At 51.1% G+C, this 24,254-nt stretch overlaps 1 long non-coding RNA gene across 1 annotated transcript; it reads left to right on the forward strand.

Moving 5' to 3' along the window:
* Positions 1-1,058: 1,058 nt before the first annotated feature.
* On the forward strand, positions 1,059-23,201 carry LOC108961664 (uncharacterized). Its single transcript, XR_001990014.3, has 4 exons — positions 1,059-1,152; positions 17,904-18,027; positions 20,571-20,655; positions 22,964-23,201. It is a non-coding gene; the product is annotated as an uncharacterized LOC108961664 (long non-coding RNA).
* The last annotated feature ends 1,053 nt before the right edge of the window (positions 23,202-24,254 follow it).

Raw genomic sequence — 24,254 nt, forward strand, 5'->3', positions numbered from 1 at the left:
GAGGACTAAGGGCTGAACTTGCTGTCAACCCTCTTAAAAGCTTTTTATTGCAGCTGGAGTGTGTGATAATGGCCCCCAGAACCATCATTACAGTTAATTAAAGGTCTGTTTCTCTTTTCTAATGTGAGGGGTTCATTTCTGCACTTGATAACACAGCAATAAAACCTTGCTCTAGGCAAAATCTTGGTAGGCAAGGTCACAACTTAGAAGTAATTTGGAAATTGAAAGGAAAACCAGAAAGCAGCATCTGGTTCCTGTTATTTCTGAGCTGTGGAAGTCCAGAGGGAATGATTTGAGTTCCAAGGGGAGGAAAAGAGGAATGCCAGAGTCCGTGCACTGAGGGGATGGTCATGGGGAAGAGGGGAAAGGAGGACAGGGAATTTGGGGTAAACATTTACTTAAACATGAACTTTTGTCAGATCCTGGTTTAATTTGGGTTGGGCAGGCAGAGCCTGCTTGCAGGGACAGGAAAAGGCCAGGATGGAGGCACAGGAGTGTCAGGAATTTATGACTTCTGTGTATTTGGTGTCAATTGGAGATTTGCACCTGCTGGGAGTGGAGCTGGTGTGGGGCTGGGGTGCTGGGGGGAGCTGCCAGGTCCCAAAATTTGCTGTTCAGGGTGAGTCCCTTCAGTGCTTGGAACCACCTGGGACTTCTTTAAGGATCTTTGGCTCAGAAATCCAGGGATGGGCACGGAGAAGGTGTGGGGTGTCCATCCCTGGGGATGAAATCTCCAAGGAACACGGGGTGTCCATCCCTGGGGATGAAATCTCCAAGGAACACGGGGTGTCCATCCCTGGGGATGAAATCTCCAAGGAACACGGGGTGTCCATCCCTGGGGATGAAATCTCCAAGGAACACGGGTGTCCATCCCTGGGGATGAAATCTCCGAGGAACACGGGGTGTCCATCCCTGGGGATGCTCCAGCCCCCTGGAACACCCTGAGCTGGGGGGACCTGGGGAACTCAACCTCTCCCTGAATATTCACCCCAGGCTGTGGCTTTGGACCTGATGAGTCCAACAACATTTCTGCACTTTCATTGCAGGGCCAGCTGAGAAGCAGCAGGAGCTCAACTGGTCAGAAAAGTCATTTCCTGAGATAAGAAATGTAAAATAAGTGCCAGTGGTGGAGACTTAATTGCTGCAAATCTGGTGAGTGGGAGCTGAGCTTTCTGTTCTCCAAAATAATCACATCCCCTTGCAGCCAGCACAGCTGGGCTCGAGCTGCCTCCAGGTCTGGGGTAAATTCGTCGGGGATATGTTAATTAAAAGGTTAATTGTGGTGGAGATGTGCTGGTACTCAGGTGAGCTGCTGCTGGTGTGGGGTGCAAATGCTCCTCACCCCAAAGCCAGGGGAAAATGGGGAGGCCCTGGGAGGTTATCCAGGGAAGCTGGGGCTGCCCTGGATCCTGGCAGTGCCCCAGGCCAGGCTGGACACTGGGGCTGGGAGCACCTGGGACAGGGGAAGGTGTCCCTGCCATGGCAGGGGTGGCACTGGGTGGGATTTGGGGTCCCTTCAGCCCAAACCTGTGGGAACCCAGGAAATCCCTCTGGCTGTCCTGGAGGGCTCCAGCCCCTGCCCAGGGGGCTCAGGGACTTTGGCACAGAGCCCCAGACCCCTGGGCCTTTGATTTAACCCTTGGAAAAAACAATTGCTAACTTTGTATGAAGGATTACAAGCTATGATAGTTTAAGGAGAATGACAGTGAATTTATCACAGGGTGAAAAATAGATTTTTGAGGTTTTTAACATGGGGGTTCACGGGGCAAGGTGGAGGAATCTGGGCATGTCCAGCCTTTCTCCTTCTTCTTCTTGGCCTCCACCTTCTGCTGGGATGGTGGCACTTTTGGGTTGCTTTAGGGTAGAAGCTCAGTGTCTGACACAGGTGATGGGTACTGGGGAGTTATTGTAAATATTGTACACGTAGTTTGTAGTATAAAGAGATAACACTGCCCCAGGGCAGGCAGAGTGCCTTGGGCTGTCCTGCTGAGGGGACCTCGGCTGGACAGGAGAGAGAATTTTATAGATAAGGAACAATAACAGCCTTGAGACCGAGACCTGAAGAGTTCTGACTCCTTCTTTGAGCACTGGGCTGGGAACAGAGACTTTGTGACACATCTGGGGGTCACTGTGAGCAGCAGAGACCCCGAGACAAACCAGTCTGGGGATCTGTGCTTTGGGGCTGGACAGAGATGAGGTGGGAAGGGGGTGCTCTGTGTGTGGTGCCAGGGACACCCCTGGTGCTCCCAAAATTGTGTGATGTGACCCTGCCACTGCAAACTCCATGAGAAACCAATCCTGGAAACACACAAGAGAAAAAAAAAAATTAAAAAAAGGAGGAAAAGGTGTCATCTGGTGATAAGGAATTTCCCAGCTGGTGGCAGAAAAGCTTCAGTGGTGATTAACAGTGAACCGAGCTGAGATTTCAAACAACTTGTGGGACTGATAAAGCAAGAGTAAACAAAGCAGAGTCCAATCCCCAGAATTTAATCCTCAGAACTGCAGCTCTGCACCTCTGAGGTGGTGCCAGCGAGCTTGGGTCCTGGGAAGGATTGGAGAATAAATTCCCCAGCCTCCTTCAGCAGCACCTGGAAAAGGCTCCTTGGTGCCACTAACGAATCTCTGGGGACCCTGGTGCAGCCTGGAATGGAAAGCAGGACTGGGCTCTGGAGCTCTTTGAAGAGAAGCAGAGTCTGTAAACAAGAAGCACTTCTGGGATCCTGGCTGATAAAAGTGGATGTAAATCTGGGTTCCTGCAGAACCCGAGCAGCTCTCAGTGCTGACCCCACTGCAGGCTGAGCTTTAAAGGGGAGGGATTCTTCTCAGGGCCCAGAGGTGCCACCTGGCCCAAACCCTCCTGAAATCTGCTCCATGGACAGCATTCCATCCTCTTTCCAGCAGGGAGCCAAGGTCCAGGGAGGCCATGGAGAGGCTGCAGGGCCTGGGCTGCTGCTCCTTCCCAACTCCCTGGCCCCAGGGAGCAGAGGAGCCCCAGGAGAAGGGTGGGAGAGCCTTGGGTGCCTCCCTGCCCAGGCTTAGGGACAGCCCTGCCATTTCAGTGCCATTAAAAGGGATGGAAGGGCTCTGTGCTGTCTGCAGTGGGTGGGTAATTAATGAAGTGCAGGATAATTTAATGGAGAGGCTTTCAGGAGGGCAGGCTTGGATGGGTTTGGGAATGTATTCACTGGCAGCTTCAGTTCTCTGTCAGGGAATTGGGCAGTGACCCCTAAAGCAGTCCTGCCCCAAAGGCACCCCCTGCTCTGGGGGTCTGTCACCCTGAGAGGGCTGAGGGACCCTGCCTGGGGCAGCCTGGCACCGTGGGGGCTGTCCCACCCAGAGGGGGGCACTGCCTGGGCTTTAGGGTCCCTCCCCATCCCAGCCAGAATCCCGTCTGGGATTCTGTGATTCTGGGACAAACATGGAACTCCAGCAGGATTCACATGATCAGATCCAGTGTTCCCCTTCTGCAGCAAACCCCCAGCCCACCCCTCAGAATTTGCCTTTTCTGCCAAACGTGGAGCCTGTCTGGAAGCCACAACAGGCCTGACTGGAAAGGCTCCTCCTGTCTGAGACACAGCTTCAGAGGAGAGCAGAACTGTGAGAGAACTGTGCAAGTTGTGGCCTCCAGGGTGCTTTTAAAATGCAGGAGTTCTGGGATGCAGGGCTGCTTTAATGGGATATTTATCTCCCTTGGAGAAGTTCCTGCTGGAAACCTTGAAGTTGGAACAGGCTGCAGTAATAAGACTTCTCTGTTCATTAAGAGATAACTTCTATTTTTCCTTCTTTTTTTCTGTCAGAGATTTGTTTCCTAGGGCAGAGTCTTTTTTTCCCCCTTAATTTCCTAAATTTTCTCATTTCAGGAAAACTGAGGGAAATAAATTTCCCACAGCAGCAACTGAAGCCCTTGGGTTGCTCCATCCCAGGGTGGTGTCCCCCTGTCCCACCCACACCTGGCATGAGCTGGGCTGCCCAGGGGCATCAGGGAGGGCTGGTGGGGGCAGAGATTCAGGCAGGGCTGTCCCTGGGAGCTCCAGGAGAGCTGAAGGGGCCCAGAGCTGGAATTCCCTCCCTGGAGGAGCCTCAGCCATCCCTGGATGTGTTCAAGAGCACTTTGAGGTCTGTGAGGGTTAACCCAGGAAGGATTAACCCTGGAAAGAAGGCAGGGGCTGCCCAGGGAGGGTTGGGTGCCCACCCCTGGAGGTGCCCAGGGTTTCCTGGAGGTGGCACCCAGAGCTCTGGGCTGGGGACAGGGTGGGGATCCAGGGCTGGCCTCGGCTCCTGGAGGGCTTTTCCAGCCCCAGGAATTCTGTGGGAGTTAAGGAAAGGCTCCTTTGCAGCAGGCAGCACCCAGAGTGCAGTGTGGCAGATGAACACCCCATAAAAATTGGAGGTGCCACTGGATGTGCCATCCCCACCCAGAGCAGGCCCTGGTAAATCACAGAGCTCTCGCTGCAGCCACCACTCCACAATAACCAAATGATTAGAAAGCCATAAAAAACAGAGTTGTTTTGTCAGGATCATTTCCTCCCTGATCACAGGGCTGCTGGAAGTGGCTCTGGGCTTAAGTGATAGATGGGAGCCATTAATGGAGCCCGAGACCTTCCCAGGCTGCTTGCAGCCAAAATTAAAAGGAAACTCCACAGTCCTGGGTGCTTTGGAGGCCTGGAGAGGGCTTGGGTGTTGTGGGAGCTCAGCACATCCCTCCTGATGTCCAGAGCTACCCAGAGAGTCCTTGGGGGGCTCGGGAGCCTTGGAACGTTGCCAAAAGTGTTGGGGAAGATGAAACAGGAAAGCCTTACAAATATGATTGCCTGGCAAAAGATTTTGAGAATATAGAAGCTATAAGCGAGATTGAAATGAAAGCAAGCTTTGAGATCCCTTAGTTACTGAACAACGGGAAAACAATGGTGTGGCTGGCTGAAGGTAATCCCCTCTTGATGAAACAACACCCTCTGCAAGCAGGCAGCTCCAAGGGTCAGAGCAGACCCTGCCAGCTTGGCAGAAGGGGTCCCAAGAGTAGATTTAGGGTTTAAAATGTACCACAATATGGTAATGTAGTGATTCTTATAGGCTGTATGTAAATGCTATAGGATTTGTATGCTCTACTAGATTGGTTAGTGAGAATCAGAATATTCAACACAGAAGATGATTTATTGGATTGTAACGGGAACTTCGCGCTCTTGCTCTCTTGCTTTTGCTCTTGCTCTTACTTTTCTATGCTCTTAGCTCTTGCCTTTTTACGTTCTTACCCTCTCATCCTCTCTCTTCTCTCGGGCCTGCTCCGAGCTGAGCTGGCAGCTCCCAGCAGGGCCCTGTCCCCACACCCTTGGCAATAAACCACAAGTTCCACGACCTGGCTTCAGAGATCTCTCGTCTCCGTCCGTCCCGGCCGTGCAACCCCCAGTCTCGCCCACACAAAAGCACTTGGTGGATGGATTTTGATCCATCAGGGATGTGCCACCTGTGTATGAGGAGATGTAACCTGTGGGAATCACTGGGGTGTGAATGGTGAAGGGAAGACACAATTATAGGGTAAATCCCAGATTTTGGGGTTTGGTACAGGGGGGTTGTGGAGACAAGATGGAGCAATCAGGGCGTGTCACAAGGCTCTTCCTTCTTCTTCTTGTCATCCATCTCCTGCTGTGGTGTTGGCACTTGGGGATTGGTCTGGGGTGAGGGTGCACTTGGTGACGAGGGTGACAGGTATTGGGGATAAAAGGTAAATCTGATATTCGTAGTTTTTGTTATAAAAGATGTGCCCGCCTTGGGGGTGGTCAGAGTGCCTTTGGCTGCCCTGCTGGTCAGATCCCAGTCAGGCAGAGAAGGGACTTTGTAGATAAGAAACAATAAACAATTCTGAAGAACCAAAAACCAGAGTCCAGACTCGTCCTTTGAAGCTGAGCGTGCAAAGAACCATCCTGGGTGTGGGTGGGAGCAGAGATGGACAGACGGACCCCATCGGGTGTTGTGGTGGGCCTGGTATAAAATTCAGCCTCCCACAGCCCTAAATCACGTTGGTATTGATGAATAATTCCATTAAGTGCATTATTTAATGATGCCAGGTTGGAAAATCCCCTCTCACCCCCCTGCTCTGTGACATTATAGGGTCAGAGTGGCTTTCCCCAGCTCTGGGGGAGGCCCAGAACCCCCCTGTGCCTCTTTGGCTCCCCAATCCCCCTCCCCAAAAGCCCAGAGTGATTTTCCCTCCACATTCCCGTGGTTTCCTGAACGTTCCTGAGGTTTTTCCCTGACTCCTCATTCCCCCTGTCCCTCCCAGCTCCCTGCAGATGCCTGGGGATGTAATGATGGCTCCGGCTCCAATTTCCCTGATTCATCATGCCAAACCCACTGACAAAATCTTCTGCTCTCAAATCCTATAATACCGTGGAGAAAATTTGTTTTCCAGCCAGGATGCATTATGGCTTTTAGGCCTTGGAAACTGCAGCCTCAATAGCATTACATTTCTCTTTTTTTTTTTTTTTTTTATTGGGCCAGATTATTCTTTTGTTCCCTAGGAACAAGAGTCCAAGGATTTTAAAAAATTGTATTTATTTCCTTGTTTCCCCCTCCCCTTTTATTTCCCAGGATTAAGACCTTTCAGTCTCACAGTCTTTATTTCAGTGAGCAGCATTCCTACCCCCTCTGAATCCCCACGGGCTTCAGCATCAATCAAATCCCTTTAAATGTCAGTTGTGTTTCTTCCTGGCTTTCCATTGTCATTTTTACCCTTTTAAAAACTACAAACTGACCTTGCATTGTTCAGAGCAGTGCAAAACTGGATCACTACACCCTTGCTGGGCTGGCTTTTTCCATGGAACGGGCTGGGAATGTCTGGGGGGGGCTGATGGGGTTGGGGCAGAATTTTGGGGCTGTTCCAGTGTGGCCTTTCTGCTTGGGCTGGGAATTCTCTGCTTAAACTGGGAATTCTCTGCTTAGGCTGGGAATTCTCTGCTTAAGCTGGGAATTCTGTGCTTAGGCTGGGAATTCTCTGCTTAGGCTTGGAATCACCAGACAGACCTGGGCCAGGCTTGCTGCCTGCAGCCACAGCTAAATGCTGTTTGTGGGGCTTAGGAAAGGATATAAAAATGGAAAATTTGGTAAAAATGGAGAAATTCTTCTCTCAGTGGTCCAAAGGGTGAAGGCCTGTGGTCATGCCGGTTCCTGGGTGGGTTTCAGGAGGAATTAATTGGCTCTTTCAGGAGGAATTTGGCTCTTTCAGGAGGAATTTGGCTCTTCCAAAGCAGCTGTGGGTTGAGAGGAGCCTTGTGCAGGAGCAGCCCTGCTCCTGGTCCAGATTGTCTAATCTGGGGCAGATCTCCTCCCTCCAGACCCTGCCTCGTTCCCACTGTTCCAATGAAGGTTTCAGGATCCTCCCCAAAGGAAGAATCCATTCAGCTCTAATTCCCAAAGTGGCACTAAACTTTTTTTGGTAATTATTCCAGGAAAGGGCCACGATGGCTGTGAACCCTCTGCTGAACTCCTGGTCCTGGGTCAGGAGGGGAAACAATCCCTTGCTCCCTCCCTTTTGCAGATTTCACTCAGATGACAGTTTCTAAAGGGCAAAGGAAGCACATGGGGTCCGTCTGTCCATCTCTGCTCCCACCCACCCCTAGGATGGTTCTTTGCACACTGGGCCTCAAAGGACGAGTCTGGACTCTGGTTTATGGTTCTTCAGAATTGTTTATTGTTTCTTATCTACAAAGTTCCTTCTCTGCCCGACCTGGATCTGACCAGCAGGGCAGCCAAAGGCACTCTGACCACCCACGAGGGGTCACATCTTTTATAACAAAAACTACGGATATCAGATTTACCTTTTATCCCCAATACCTGTCACCTGTCACCCAGTGCGCCCTCACCCCAGACCAATCCCCAAGTGCCAACACCACCACAGCAGATGGATGGCAAGAAGAAGAAAGAAGAGCCCTGTGACACGCCCTGATTGCTCCATCTTGTCTCCACAACCCCCCTGTACCAAACCCCAAAATCTGTGATTTACCCTATAATTGTGTCTTCCCTTCACCATTCCCACCCCAGTGATTCCCACAGGTTCCATCTCCCCATGCACTGGTGGCACATCCCTAGATGGATCAAAATCCATCCACCAAGTGCTTTTGGCAACATTCCAGGACTCCCCAGCCCCCAAGGGCTCTCTCAGTAGCTCTGGACATCAGGAGGGATGGGCTGAGCTCCCACATAGCAGAGTAATTAAGGCAATTACAGAGCCACTTCCTGTCCCAGGATGCTGAGGAGCTCCCTAGGGAATGAATCCCTGTGCCAGTCCCCTGTTCTCACTCCCAGCTGTCCAGGGGCTGTGGGGCTGACCCTGCCCTGGGTGCTGCTGCTGCTGTTCCACAGGGAGATCCTGGCCCTGCTGCTGCTGTGGGGATTCTCTGGATTACCCAGGGAAAGAAATTCTGAACCAATCCTGGCTGCTTTGCTCCCCCTGTGAGGGGTGTGAGCAGGGTCAGAGCATCCTTTATTTCCTGATATTCCCATTGATCAGGACATGATTCACAGCTCCCTGCGCTCTTCTCTCCCCAGGAAGCTTTCAATAAAGGATGAGGCTTTCAGGATCTTTTATAAACAACGTGTCAGCTCTGGAGTTAAGAGAGTTTAGATCTCCCTGCTTCACAGGTAGCTCCAAAGCCCCAACAATGTGACTTCCAAGGCACAGGAATGCTGCAGCAGCTGGGTGCCAAGCCAGGCTCCCCTCCAGCAGCACTGGGGTGATCTGGCAGCACTGCCCTGCTGCTCTGTCATTAATGGCCCTGCAATTAGCAGTTTAATTGGTGGCAGGGGTGACAGCCTGGCAGGAGATATCACCAGTTTGCCAACCACGGTGGTGCCAGCAGGGCTGAGCTGCTGTTCCCACCCAGCTGGCCCTGGGCACCTCCTCTGCTCCCAGAGAGCTCCCCCAAAGCTCAGGGGGACAATCTGCCCTGAGAACTGCAGGAGAACCAGTGACAGTGACAGGACAGACAATCTGTCACCCAGGGCCACCTCCTCTCCCTCTCCCTCTCCCTCTCCCTCTCCCTCTCCCTCTCCCTCTCCCTCTCCCTCTCCCTCTCCCTCTCCCTCTCCCTCTCCCTCTCCCTCTCCCTCTCCCTCTCCCTCTCCCTCTCCCTCTCCCTCTCCCTCTCCCTCTCCCTCTCCCTCTCCCTCTCCTCTCACCCCCTCCCCTGCAGAACTTCCCCTCTCCCCCTCTGGGCTCTTCTCTCCCTCCCCAGCCTCTGCTGGCCTCAGAAATTGGGCAAACAGGAGGAGAACACTGCCAGGGGGAGCGCAGCCCTGCCTGCCATGATTCAATCCTGTGAAAAGTGAATGTTCTCTCTCCAGGGGAGCAGTTCCTCCCTGGATGTGCTCATTGCCAGGGGTCCCTGCTGCCCTCTGGGAGGGGCTGAACCCCTTATCGATGGTGGGAAAATGAACCCACAAACCCCAGAGGTTTGTGTCCAAAAGGAGACACAGGAGTCCCTTTCTGGCTTTATTCCAACCAAGGCAGAGGCCATGGGGCATCCCCTGGGCTCTCTCCCATTTTTGGAGGTCACAGCCTCCTTTTTATCCCAATTTCCAGCCACATTTCCCTTCTCTCTTTCCCCATTTCTGAGGTACCTGAGAGGTTCAGACTCCCCAAACACCTGATCCCAGAGATTCCCTCTAATGTACAACCCTCCCTTTTAATGTTTAATTCTTACTGAATTTAGGGGTTTTTCCCCATTTCTGAGGTATTTGAGAGGTTCAGACTCCCCAAACACCTGATCCCAGAGATTCCCCTCTAATGCACAACCCTCCCTTTCCATTTCTAATTCTTACTGAATTCAGGGGTTTTTCTTCCCCATTGTTTCTTTCACCTTTCAGTGTCCAATTTCATTTCTCAGCAAACCCAAAGTTCATTTGTAAAAGCAAATCTCTCTTTCCATCCATCACTCAGTGGAACCCTTCCCATGGTTTCTTTCCTCTCCCAGGGCTGGTTTTATCCCCCAGCAGCCCCACAGCTGGTTTGGACAGACAAATCCCCCGTTCCCCTCCTGGAGGTTCAGAGGGGGGGGTCTGGCACTAAAGGGGCTCCTGGGATGGCTCAGCAGCTGCCCCAAGTGCAGGGGATGGCTCAGAGCTCTCTGCTCTCAGAGCTGTGGCTCCACTCCAGGGCTCTGCTCGGAGGGCTTGAGGACACCAAATTCAAGGTACAATCCAAAATATTTATATATAGATATATTTTTATATTTCTGTAGCTTTAAGAGTTACATGGTTCTTTGATTTGATAAACTTCTGTGGTGATTTTGTACCTGCCTGGGATATGTGGTGCATGGAACCCCTCTTTGGGCAAAAGCTGCTTTGGAATTTTGACCAGATCCACATCCAAGCATTTGCTCCTCTCAGACAGCAATCTTCTTAGGGCTGCTGTGAGTTTTCTGGTGTGCGATGCCCAAATTTTGCTGGTTTTCTCCTTGCTGGTTTTGCCTTCTGCCATCAATAACAGCCCTTGGCAGAGCTTTAGAACCCTGACAAATCGTTGGCTGTAAAGCAGATTTGCCCAGGGATGAAATATCTTTGTGGCCAAGCCCTCCCTCCCATAAATCAGGAGCACCGGGGCTGGTTTAAGTGACAAATTTTAGAACTCAGAGGGGAAATGAAGTCACTGACTGATGGCAAAGCACTCCTTGCCCTGCCTTTCATCCCAGGAATTCCAGGTGGGAAGGGAGCTCCCCAGAGAGCCCGGCCAGCCCTGATGGAAGGGCTGGGAAGAGGCTGGAAAGGCAGGGAAGAGGCTGGGAACAATTTGCTGTTGTTTGGAAGGAGCCCGGGTGGGACAGCAGTGATGACCTTAATGAGTCAATCAAGGGCTGGGCAATTTGGGTGGGCCTGGGGCTGCCACTTGTGCAGCCCCCACTGGGAAGGGGCTCCAAACCAGTAAGAAAAGGGCTCCCAGACCAGTTAGAGCCTGGCTGGGCTGCTGGGGCAGCAGAGAAGAGCTGGAAGAAGGGATAATTCACCAGCCTGAGCCTTCTGACCATGGTAATTACCTTTGTTACTTTGATTAATTACCTTTGTTACTTAGGCTGGACCAGCTCTGGTCCCTGACCCTCTGGAAAGAGCAGAGGTGGAGTTGGAGGAGTGGGAATTTATTAAAAAAAAGGAGAATACAGCTCTTGTGGCAGCAGCACTGAAGCTCCCTGGCTGTTTGCACCATCAGCCACAACATTTTTAAATGGAAATTTACCCCACCTGGGATGTTTCTTTGTGCTTTCCAATAGCACTGAAAACAAATTAGTGGAAATTTGGGTTTTGTTTGGAGTTGAGGCCCATCCCAGTCAGGATTTGATCAGTGCCCAGCACTGGGATTTCCCTGAGCTGATTCCAGGCCAGCAGCTCTGCCTGAACTGGAGCTTTTCTTGTAAAAAAACCACTCAGCCTTGTGTTAAAGACCTCTGGCAGCGGAGCAGCCCCGAGAACCTTTGGTAATTTTCTTCAGTCATTAATTATTCACAGCTTTGCTTGGAGAGCTGCTTTTCCCTCTGTGGTTCTGGCACTTTTCCCCTCGTAACCCCTGGAAATTGATGTGTGTTCCTGGCTGGATGCAGTGCTTGCTCGGGCAGGTTCTGTTATCCTTTTTGGCTCCTTAAGCTGTGATCAAAGTGCCCCTGCCACCCTCTTTGATAAACCAAGTGCTCTGACCCTGCAGATCTTGCTCTCTGGTGCTGCTCTCTCATCCCTCAGCCTGGTTTTGCAGCTTTCCCTCTCCACCCTGCAGTGTGCAAGCGGGGAGAGCTGCTCAGGGAAATCCTTTCAAGGGCTGGGGTTTGGGGCTGGGAGCTGCCCAGACCCTTCACCTGGGGGAGGTGAAGAATTGGCCATTCTGGTTTTCTCTTCTGGGCCTGGCACTCATTTGCTGAAGGACTTTTCACCAAAATTTAAATCCTTTCCATCCTTTCACTGAGGACAATGATTTTCCTGTGGTTCAGGCCCATGTCAGGGCTAATTTCACTCTGGGCACCAAGGGTGTTGACACAAATACTTTTAATGCTGAGAAGAAATACTTTTGTCTTTGTCCCAGCTGAAATCACTTGCACATTTTGAATTTGGGGATAATTTACATGTGAGATGGACACATTTCTGGAAAGGCTCATTCCAGCCTGAGGTGAGTGACCCCAAAGGGTGGGGAGGGACCCCAAAACCCACCCAGTGCCACCCCTGCCGTGGGCTTCTCCTGTCATGATCCAGGTGTTCCTGTGAGGAGTTTTCCCCTTACCCAGACTCTGAGGGCCTCCACGGTCTCAGCAGGGTTTTTATTCACTTGGGAAAGGGGGGAAAATCCTGTAAAAAAGAGGAATTCCCTCTGGATGTCCGTGCCTTGGCTCTGCACTTTCCCTCCTTTCCTGCTGGCTGTGGGACCCTTTTCCAGCTCTGTGTCTTGGATCAGGTGCCCAGTCCCTCCTGTTCTTGTTTTGCACTAAGAGATCTCTTATCCCCAGGGAGGAAATCCTGGAGTGCTGCAATTCCAGCCTTGTTCAGACACTTTCTTTGGTCTGCTGTGCACAGATGGAGCACCTTGTGTAAAACTTCATTTGAGGGGCTCAACACACTGCACAGGAGATGAAAAATGTGGGATGGATGGGCTGCTGGCTGGGGATAAACACTGCTGCTGCTGCTGCTGCTGTGTGCAGGGGCAGCGCCAGCCTGGGTGGTGCCTGCTCTGCCAGCAGCTGCTCTGGGCACAGGATGGGGCAATTCACCAGGCTGGACAGACAGACAGGATCCCTCTCATCCTGAAACCAGGGAATGGGATCCACTGCACAGTGCAGGGCTGCAGATGGGCTCAGAGCAAGGGAGAAGCACTAAAATGCACAGTAGGGAGGCAGAATAATCTTGGTTGTGTTTCCTGCTCTTACAGTTATGCAGGATCAGCTGAAGGCCACTGGAAACAGTCCTGAGAAACTTCAGATCTGTCAGAAGCTGTTTCCAGACAGCTTTTCCATTAAATCAAGCCTCTCTTTACCTCTATGATTTGTTTGGCCTCAATCACTGAAGGTGTCAATTGTCTGAAGCAGCGTGGACTCAGGGAGTTAATTCTGGGTTTAAGAAGAGAACTTCTGCCAGGACATGAATATTTAAGATTGATTTGTCCCAAGAAGCACCAATTCTGTGTTTTCAGTGGCTGCAGGAGGATTGATGAAGATCATTCCCACTTTGATGCAGAAATTGTGTTTTTGTGGTGTTTGAGTGAGACTTGCTGCAGTGGCCCTGGCATTTCTGGGAGCTGGAGGGACAGATATGAGAGCAGTACAGCGTTCTTTGCTTGTTTTTCATTAAATGACTACTAGGAGGCACAGAAGGAGATTTACAGTAGTCAAATGAGATGTGCTGTAGTGTAGCACTGAATTAATTTCGCTGTAATGATGCTTTGCTGTGCCATTTACTCTGTGACATTCCCACAAAGCTGCTGCTCTTAACAAGAAACCCGAGTGCCCTTCAGCTCATCCCTGCAAATCCTCTCATTTCCTCATTAAGGCTTTTTTTTAAATTTAAATTTTGCCTTCAAGGTGACAAGTTGATCCAAGGCTGGAGCTCCTCTGTTGTGAGGGGAAGGTGGGAGACCTGGGCTGGTGCAGCTGCAGAGGAGAAGCTCTGGGCTACCTGTGGCCTTTCAGCACCTGCAGGAGCCAACAAGAAATGTGCAGAAGATTTGGGACGAGGGACAGAGGGACAGGACACAGGGAATGGCTTCCCTCTGGGAAAGGGGAGCTTGAAATGGGATACTGGGAAGGAGCTGGGATGGAATTCCCAGAGAGCTGGGGCTGCCCATGGATCCCTGGCAGTGCCCCAGGCCAGGCTGGGGCTGGGAGCAGCCTGGGAAGGGTCAGGCTGGAGTAAGGTGGATTTCAGGTCCCTCTGCACCCAAAGCAGGCCGTGGTTCTGGCTAAAGCAGCTGGGAGGGTCCTGCCTGCTGTTCCAGCACGTTTCTCTCCCCTGGATGCAGAGGTAGGAGCTGGATCTCTGGGCAGCATCTCCCACCAGTGCCTTAATTTCTGCAGCCAGTTATCCCCACCACTCAGGGCCCCTCAGAGACACCAGACTCTCCCTTTTTCCCCACGTGTGTGCCTCCCTAACTTAGCTTTTTCCTCATGGAGAAGGAGGATCTTCAAATTAGAGGAGATAAATTACACACACACACACACACACACACACACACAAAGATATTTATTTATCTCTGCTTGGCATGGGATCAGTTACACCTGGAGTAGGTGTGGGAGGTTTCACTGTGTCACACAGGGAGGGTTGGGAATGTGCCAGGCACGGAATCATCAGGGTTGGCAAAGCCCTCCAAGAACACCCATGCACATCCAAGTCCCCTTCCCAGCCCCCACTTCCTCAAAAACCTGCTGGAATCTCACCATGAGTGCTTCAGGACCAAACCTGGGGCAGCTTTAGGATCCCCAGGTGCCGCGCTGCTGCGTCGAGGGGTCTCAACTCCCCACGCGGTGGGGAGGAGACGGCGCCAGCTAGCTGGGAGCACAGCAGCAGCTAGCAGTGGGGGGCACTGCCTTGATGTGCCGGGGCGTCAGGCAGCGCCGGCTAGCAGGGAGCACAGGAGCAGCTAGCAGTGGGGGGCACTGCCTTGATGTGCTGGGGCGTCAGGCAGCGCCAGCTAGCAGGGAGCACAGCAGCAGCTAGCAGTGGGGGGCACTACCTTAATGTGCCGGGGCGTCAGGCAGCGCCTTCGACAGGGCAGCGATATCGAGAGGAGCGGCAAAAGCGGAGAAGCTTAAGAGAAAAGAGGACCTAGACTCGGCTGGTGCAATCCAGAGATTTATTGTCTCCAGGGGATCCAGGCAGGAAAAGACCGAGAGCAACGAATAACAGCAGTATATAAAGGGGTGGAACTTAGGCATTGATACAGTACAAGAACCAATAGGGGAAAACTGAGGAGGGGAATTGAATATAACTGACATGGACAAGAACTAATGGTACATGAGTCAGGGAGGGGCTCGGAGCTCTTGCCCAATCACCCTCGGGAAAAGGGGGAAGTTTCTGGAAGGATGGGCGGGGTTTCAGGAGATGGACAGGGCTCTGGAGGAGGGGAAAATGTAACAAGTGGGGTGGTTGCTAAGGGAACGGGGGTGGAGACAAGGGCTTGGCAGCTTTCCCAAAACAGGAGGGAACCAACTCAGGGAGAGGGGGAAACCAGGGCTGAACCATCAACATAGGCTTAGGGATGCAAAATGGGGAGAACATTATAAAATGGGGAGAACAACACCAACGGGGAAAACAATACAAATGGAAACTGAACCCGCACCACCCAGGGGAGGCGGCTGTGCCCTGGTGAGCTGGGGGTGCCCAGGACAGGCAGCGAGGAGCACACACCCAGCTCTGGGCTGGGAAATGCCCCCAGCAGGACAAGATCTTGCTCCTGCTGCTCCCTGCTCTTGGTGCTTGAAGGAAAGGTGGTCAAGGAAAGTGGTGGAGAAAGCCCAGGGTAGAGCCTCAGCCCCTGTTTAGAGAAGCAATTAGGCACCTGTCAGAGCAATTAGCGGGTAATGTGATTCCTGGATAATTGCAGAATAATTGCCCGCGTGCCAGCGCTGGGCTGGGTTTGTTCTTGTTAAAGCTGCTGTAAGTTAATGTGCCGCTGATGTTTGGGCCAGAGCCACAGAACACACTTTAATAGCCAATTAAAATGGATAAACAGGCTTTCATCCCGGTGATGGAGGGTGAGCACAAAATCCAACATTTGTTTTGGATGCCAGTCTGTGCCCAGGCAGGTCCTGGGGAGGGGAGCAGGCTGGGGAGGTGCCTGCTGCACCCCCCACTCTTTGGAAAATCCGGGGGCAGTTCTTTGGCTCTTCTAACTCATATTTCAGAGCTTAAATTTACTGGAAGTGCCCAAGGCCAGGCTGGAGCAGCCTGGCACAGCAGAAGGTGTCTCTGCATGGCAGGGGTGCAATGGGATGAATTTTAAGGTCCCTTCTCACCCAAACCACTTTGTCATATTTCCAAATACGAGGAGATGATGGGAATTCTGGGGATGGAATTCTGCCTCCCTAATTGCTGGAATCCTGTGCTGACTCCTGGGGAGGCTGGGCCAAACCCCTTGTACTCTTGTACCCTCTTTTGGCAAGGGTCTTTGGCAATCAAGGGAAATCCCAGCTCAGATTCCCCTCTGCATTTGGTCCTGTCAGGTTTTTGCAGGGTTTGCTGTGGGGGAAGTGTTTGATTTGATTTAAGCAGGAGATAAGATAAGCACATTGGAAATGGAGCTATCGATGGCGGGGCTGTAATTTACAAAATTGCAGCAGTTTCTTTATTGAAGCTCTGGAAAAATAAAGCAGCACCCCAGCTCACAGCTGGTTGTTTAAGGTAAGTAGGCACAGAGTGATCAGCCCAAATCACAGAAACCCAACAGGAATTCTCTCCCATCCTCCTGGGCTGAGAGGGAAGAGCTGAACTTCCATTGCCATTAAGATTGCTTTTGGTTTGAGCTGCACTCAAATGGTTCCAAATCACCAGAACTCTGCCTCTGTGTCCTGGTGGCTGTGGTGTGGCCAGGGAGATGTGAAATGAGAGCATTTCTGGGGTTTTCTGCTTTGTCTTGCAGGGAATTGTCTGAACTTGGGGCTTCTGCCTGCAGAACCCTTGGGACCATTGCTCATTTTGGGAAGCAGCTCAGGGTGTTTGTGGCTCTCCTTCCTCTTCCTCCACCATGGAATCATGGAGCTGTTTGGGCTGGGAAGGGACCCAAATCCCCCCCAGTGCCACCCCTGCCATGGCAGGGACACCTTCCCCTGTCCCAGGTGCTCCCAGCCCCAGTGTCCAGCCTGGCCTTGGGCACTGCCAGGGATCCAGGGGCAGCCCCAGCTGCTCTGGGCACCTGTGCCAGGGCTGCCCACCCTGCCAGGGAACAATTCCCAATTCCCAATATCCAGCTGCATTTCCCCTCTCTCCCTTTGTGCCCATTGCTCCTTATGCCATCAGCTGAAGGTCCCTGGGATCCCCCCGGACCTGGAAGGTTCTAGAAGGGCTCCCCACACCCTTCTCCTCTCCAGGTGAGCACCCCCAGCTCTCCCAGCTCCATAGGGGAGGTTTTCCAGTCCTCTCACCAACCTCATGGCCTCCTCTGGCCTTGCTCCATGTCCTCCTCTTCCTGGCATCCACCAGGGAGGGACAAATCCACGATCCCTTGGTGGCAGCAAGGACCCCTCTCCTTTGCTCTGCCCCAAACCATCAGCAGGTCACGGGCTCTGCTCCTTCTGAGCTGCTCCAGGATCTCCAGGGGAGGCTCAGGTTGGATATTTGGGAGAATTGTGTCCCTGGCAGGGTGGTCAAGCCCTGGCACAGCTGGGCAGGGCTGGAGTCCCCATCCCTGGGGGGGTTCCACAGCCCTGTGGAGGTGGCCCTTGGGGACATGGGGCAGGGCTGGGACTGGTTGGACTCTGTGGGATCTTCTCCAGCCTTAACAGCTCCGTGATCAGAAGGAATCCCCGAAGTTCCAACACCTCAGCTGCTCCCTGCCCCTTTCTGTGGGAAATGCTCAGATTTCCTCAGCCAGTCTGCAAACAAAGCCATCAAACTCCTCGGGCTCCCGGGCGAAGCAGAAACCCCAGATTTTGTCAATCTGTTTTTCTGCAGGCGGGAAATTATTTTTCAATGAATTTTCACATAACTCGAAGTAATTGGAGGTTTAATATTTGCAGTATTTTTACCTTTGCTTTCTACGAGTATTTAAATATTTGCACATAAAATAAATTCTTTCACCACACTAATGAAAATCTAAGGACCCAATAGTCACATTCATTATTAGAGGCAGTAAATCACCTCTGGTGAGTTCAGTTTTGCTTCCAATATAAATGCAGATTTATGAGCTTTCCTGTTGCATGATTTATTTGCATGATTTTTTTCTTTCCCAGGAAGACTATTTCCCTCTTCCTAAACATCCAATATACATGAAAAGGGATTTAAGCGCTGAGGAATTATTAAAAAAAAAGTAAAAATAAAAAACCAAGTTGCTGCTTCTTCAACTGGACAGCTCAGGTAAGAATTTGAAGCTGATGTTTTGATGGGAATTTAGTGTGGGAGGAAATGGTGGCTAGTGGAATAAAATGAGACATTTGTGTGTGTGCTGCTGCTTTTACTGCTGGGTTATTGACTTCAGAGTGTGTTTCGAGCAGTATTGAATTTGCAGCAGTAAAACACTTCACATTGCCGAACATTTGTGTTTAATAAATTGCTTTTTATGGGAGCAGGAGCCTGTATTTACCAATTGCTTTCTGGAACCTGTGGGATATTCCATCATTCCGCAGAGAACTACCTGAAAACTTCTCGTTTCTGAGTGAGACCAGCCAGTCTCATTTGTTCTGAGGCTGAGGAAAGGCGTCCAAGGGAAAATCTGTGCCACAGGAGCCTCTCAGGAAATATTAGAGGAGAGAAATACATTTATGGGGATGGAAGGAGGGAGAGAACAGCGTTAACATCCAGCTGCTAATGGACTGTGTGGCATCCACCACTTCCACGAGTTCTTAATGGCCTTTGTGACTGAGAAAAGCAACATTCACCGAGGTTTAATAAATTTTTTAGCTTTCTAAGCGAGGCTGACAGCTCCAAAGAGCGACATTTCCACCAGCCCATTAATGCCTCCTGGATTTTCTGCATTGCAACCTCCTGCCTGCTGGCTGGTGCCTCTTTATCTGCACTAATTAAGCAGCATTTCCACCCAGTGTCTTTGATTTGCACCCGAGGATCTCTCCCCTTCCATTTTGGTGCCGTTTTGTTCCCTGAACGCCCCTGATGGCACCAGCCCAGGCCGCCTGTGCCAGGACATGAATTTTTCACCAAGTCTTACACCTTCATTTTTGGGAGGGGGGGAGGGAAAAAGGGGGCAGGAATACAAAATGACTCCTCTATTTTCACTTCAAAGGCTATTTGGGCCGCTTCAAAGGGCTCCTTTGCCACAGAGAAATCGTGGTTTTTGAAAAAATACTTTTAAAAAAATGCAAGGCAAAAAGCGACTTTGTGCTGAAGGAATTCCTGCTCGGTGGGCTGGGCTGGGCTGGGCAGTGGTGATTTCAGTGTGCTCAGAGGACTTCATCATCCCAGGAGCTTTGACTGGGGCCTCCAGGCTCCTCGTCTCTGTAACCACATTTCAATTAAAAATAAGGCAAAGTAGTTTTGCCTCCCTGGCGCTCCCTGTTTGGCATTCTCGCCTTGTCCCTGAGACGGCAGTGGGAAACCTCATTTATCTGTTTGTGTGGTATTGTCCACAAGGGTCCCCAGGATGAGGGAAGAGACGAGAAAGTTGACTCCATGTATCAAAAGGCTTGATTTATTATTTTATGATAGATAATATATTAAAACTATACTAAAAGGATAGAAGAAAGGATTTCACTACAAGGCTAAGCTGAGAACAGAAAAGGAATGAATAACAAAGTCTTGTCTCTGACCGAGACTGTCTGGACAGGTGATCTGTGATTGGCCCTTAATTGGAAACAGCCTGATGAGGCCAATCCCAGATTCCCCCGTTGCATCCCACAGCAGCAGATAAGAATTGTTTACAGTTTGTTCCTGAGGCCTCTCTCAGGAGGGAAAAATCCTAAGGAAAGGATTTTTCATAGAACATGTCGGTGACGTGTTTGCCCTTGTGGGCTGTCTGCTCCAGCACCCACCCGTGGGACTGAAGGGGCCTGATGTGACCCCAGCCCTGGTAAATGTTTAATGTCCTTTAATTCTTGCAGCGGAGCCACGGGTGCGGTGCGGCGTCACCTGCTGTGTCCCTCGGTGACCCCGGCCTTGGCAGAGGAGGGACACGGGCTCCGCGTGCCTCTCCCTGCCATGGCTGCCTGATATTCCTGGGATTTATTGAACGAGCTCGGAGGGAGTTGTTACAGAATCCCATTTTCTCCTCCTGGCTGTCTCCAGGAGCTGGCGGGAATTCCGGGAGCACTGCGTGGCTCTGGGGGCTGTGGGTGCCCAGGGCTGCTCCGGGGGCTGTGGGTGCTCTGGGGGCTGTGGGTGCCCACGGCGGCTCTGGGGGCTGTGGGTGCTCTGGGGGCTGTGGGTGCCCACGGCGGCTCTGGGGGCTGTGGGTGCCCAGGGCTGCTCCGGGGGCTGTGGGTGCTCTGGGGGCTGTGGGTGCTCACGGCTGCTCCGGGGGCTGTGGGTGCCCACGGTGCTGCGGGGGCGGGGTGCTCGGGGGCTGTGGGTGCCCAGGCTGCTCGGGGGCTGTGGGTGCTCGGGGGCTGTGGTGCTCACGGCTGGCTGCGGGGGCTGTGGGGTGGCTCTGGGGGCTGTGGGGCCCATGGGCCGGGTCTGGGGGCTGCTGGGGCCTGCTGGGGCTGGGGCCCAGCGCTGGCGAGGAACCCAGGGGAATTCTGGCTGTCATTGACAGGAAAGAAATGGAGATTTCGGCTGGGAAAAGTTCTGGGGATTTTCATTTTTTCTTTTCTTGCTTTTTCCTCCCTTGGGAATTGTGCTCTCGTGCTTTCCTTCTCACTCTGCAACTGAACTGTGTTCCTCACTAGCAATCCACATTGCAAAAATGGATTTTAATTAATTTTTTTTTTGTGTGTTTCCAAATATAGGTAATTCTGGATTATTGTAGGAGAGGTGATGGTGCCTAGAAGAGAAATTTGGATCTTCCAGAACAGGGTGGTTTTCTTGAGAAGGGTAAGTCCCTGAAATGCTGAAATATGGCTAAACTGGAAAAAAGGTAAATTTAGATGGGATATTAAATTTAGATGGGATATTATCTGGGAGCACTGAGCCGCTCTGGGAGGGGGATCCTGGGCTCTGGGAGGGCCATCCTGGGCTCTGGGCAGGCTGTGGGGTGAGGAGGGATGCCTGGCTCTGCTTTCCCAGCCCTTTTCCCAGAGAACCAGCAGCAGCTTGGCTGTAATTGCTCGCTGCTCTCCATTAGTGCCTCTCCCTCCTGGCAGCTCTTTAATAGTTTACATCTCTCGGGGTTGGGAATTACTGGCTTAATTAAAACAATTTGTTTCAAATGGGGCTCCCAAATCCCCACATGATGTTTTAGGAGCCTTGGGCGAAAAGCTGGAAATGGAGAGGAGCAATTGTTGGGGGGGTTTAGAGTGAGGCTGGAGGGAGGAGTTGGGACTTTGGCATAATTTCTGAGGGCTGGACTGGCAGTGGGGGAGACAAAATTGTGTAGGACTGAGATTGTGTCTCCCAAAAATCAAATTGATTCCCCATGGGCAAGCCTTTACTGGGTTTGGCCAATGCTCCCAGCACAGGGGGGGTTTGGGGAGTCCTGTGCAGGGCCAGGAGCTGGACTGGGTGATCCCTGGGGGTCCCAGCTCAGGATTTTCCACGATTCTGTGAGGTTTAGTTTGTTTTGGGATTGAGAGAAGATGTTCTTTTCTGGTGAAGGAAAGGAGAGAGCCCAAAAGAGGGACCTTGGACACCTGAGTGGCACAAAGATGCACTTTGGAGTGGGACTGGAGGGGCAACAGCCATGGGTGGTGGGAGGTGAAGGTGGCAGTGCCAGGCAGGAGAACTCCTGGAACATCCTGAGCTGGAAGGGACCCAGAGGGATCACAGAGTCCAGCTCCTGTGTGGATCAAGCCTGGGTTCCCTCTGGGGTGCTCTGCAAGGCTTTGGGCCTTGGCTTTGCTCGTAGCTGGCAGGAATTTAATTTTTATTTTAAAAATTAAAATTAATTAATATTAATTAAAATAATATTTCAAAATATTTTCCTTCAACTTTGCTACTTTGGGTGTTTTACCACGTTCTGTGTCACTGGTGCCCAGGGCAGCTGTGGCTGCCCCTGGATCCCTGGCAGTGCCCAAGGGATGTGGGACAGGGACAGTGGGAGGTGTCCCTGTGGGATTTAGGGCTGGTTTTTAATGTCCCTTCCCACCCAACCCAGTCTGGGACTCTGGGATCTGCTTCCCTTGGAGCAGTGCTCTGGCCAGAGAGCACAAACCTCACGAGCCTTTCCCCTTCTTGATCCTGAGTTATTTTCCCAGCAGAGAATCAGCTTATTGCTTGGATTCCAAGAGAACAGCTGTGGGAACCCAGAACATCCCTCCTGATGTCCAGAGCTACCCAGAGAACCCTTGGGGGGCTCAGGGGTCTTGGAATGTTGCCAGAAGCACTTGGTGGATGGATTTTGATCCATCTAGGGATGTGCCACCTGTGTATGAGGAGATGGAACCTGTGGGAATCACTGGGGTGGGAATGGTGAAGGGAAGACACAATTATAGGGTAAATCCCAGATTTTGGGGTTTTTGTACAGGGGGGTTGTGGAGACAAGATGGAGGAAACAAGGCAGGTCACAAGACTCTTCTTTCTTCTTCTTGTCATCCATCTGCTGTGTGGTGTTGGCACTTGGGGATTGGTCTGGGACGAGAGTGTATCCGGTGACGAGGGTGACAGGTATTGGGGATAAAAAGTAAATATGACATATGTAGTTTTTGTTATAAAAGATGTGCCCGCCTTGGGGGTGGTCAGAGTGCCTTTGGCTGCCCTGCTGGTCAGATCCAGGTCGGGCAGAGAAGGGACTTTACAGATAAGAAACAATAAACAATTCTGAAGACCGAAAAACCCTGGAGTCCAGACTCATCTTTTGAGACCCAGCCTGCCAGAACCATCCTGGGCGTGTGTGGGGACAGAGACAAACAGAACCCCACAAACAGCCAGCGAGGCTCACAGCTCCTGCTGGGGCTGCCCCTGCTCCTCCATCTTCTCCCTGTTCTCCCACTCCCTGCAGCCCTGCCCTGTCTCCCTTTCCTTCCCCTGCAGATGGGAGCTCCTGGTGGGGATTTGTCGGACACTCCCAGCATTTTTAGCAGGACACAACAAACACACTGCATTTACATGGTTTCCTTGTTAGCTCTTTTTTTTCTCCCCCTGACAGGCGACTCTCAGGTTGCAGTTGTTTTAAATGCAGCCTGCCTTCAGAACATCTTGTAAATTATGATTTCCTTCGTGTACTCCTTCTTCATTTTCCTCCCAGACAGGTTCTGGAGGCAGCCTGGGAAAACACAGCCTGGAGGATGAGTTGTTTTGGGTGGAGAATGGCTTTTGCCAGGATTTATGTTGCCTTTATGGAGACACAAGGAATTCTTCTGACAATTTAAGTCCCTGCACTGAAGTAAGTTGTTCTTTGCCTTTTTTTTTTGTTTGTTTCCCAGTGCTGACAGTAATTTAGACAGAAAGCACAAAGATGTTCAACTCTGCTTGGCTGAACTTGTTGTGTGATGGGTTTGGTGTGGATTTTGTGCTAATAGTGAGAACAACATCCAAGGAAAACTGTGGATACCCATCCCTGGCAGTGCCCAAGGCCAGGCTGGACACTGGGAGCACCTGGGACAGGGGAGGTGTCCCTGCCATGGCAGGGCTGGCACTGGGTGGGATTTAGGGTCCCTTCCAGCCCAAACCATTCCTTGTTTTTAGGATTCTAAGCTTTCAATCCCAGTCCTGAGCAGTTTCATGGAATATTTGTCAAACTACAAACCCGTTTTTCCTGAGGCTGTTTTAATTGGCTTTGAGTTTTTGAGTGCTGATAAAGATTGAGATAAAATCGAATGTCAGAGGTGGAAGAGCTGCTGCAGATAAAGGTCAAACCAGGTCAGGGTAGGATCAGAAATTTAGGAAATTTGGCCTGGAAGCCACACTGACAGATGGAAATCCCTCCAGTAATCTTAGATAGTAGGTAACGGATCAGGATCCTTTGGAATGACACGGGGCCTGAGGAAGCACGTGGATTTTCCCAGTGGACCCACAGTAAAATAAAGAATTTTTTCATGGTGTTGTACAAACAAGAAAACCAAACCAAGCTTTCTACGCAGCAGGAAATGTTTGGTGTTTCTCAGTGCTGCTTTCACTGCTGGCTGGTATAAAAACTGACTTTGAAGCTCCTGGAATTTAATTTCCATAGAAAAAAGCTGCTTTCTTCAGAGCAACAATCCAGCAACAAACAAGCAGCAATCCTGTAAAATTAATGGGCTTAATTAAAATGTACATGGATTGGGGAAGGATCCACAAGCATAGCAGAGATTTACTCTCTCATACCAGACTGAATAAATTTCCATGAATTTCCTGAGAGATTTTTAAGGCATTTTATGACCTTGTTTATAAAAGGAAACTTGGGATTTCGAACTTGATTAGTTTTAAGAAAATACTGGAAAGAGCATCTCCGGGTGTTTGGTAAGGCATTTCTTATTATCTTCAGGAGATTATTATCTTTCTAAATAAATATAAAGCAGAACTCACAGATTTTGCATTTCTGATTCAAAACAGAGATA

The sequence above is a fragment of the Serinus canaria genome, chromosome 6 (assembly GCF_022539315.1).
Source record: "Serinus canaria isolate serCan28SL12 chromosome 6, serCan2020, whole genome shotgun sequence".
NCBI classification, from domain to species: Eukaryota; Metazoa; Chordata; class Aves; order Passeriformes; family Fringillidae; genus Serinus; species Serinus canaria.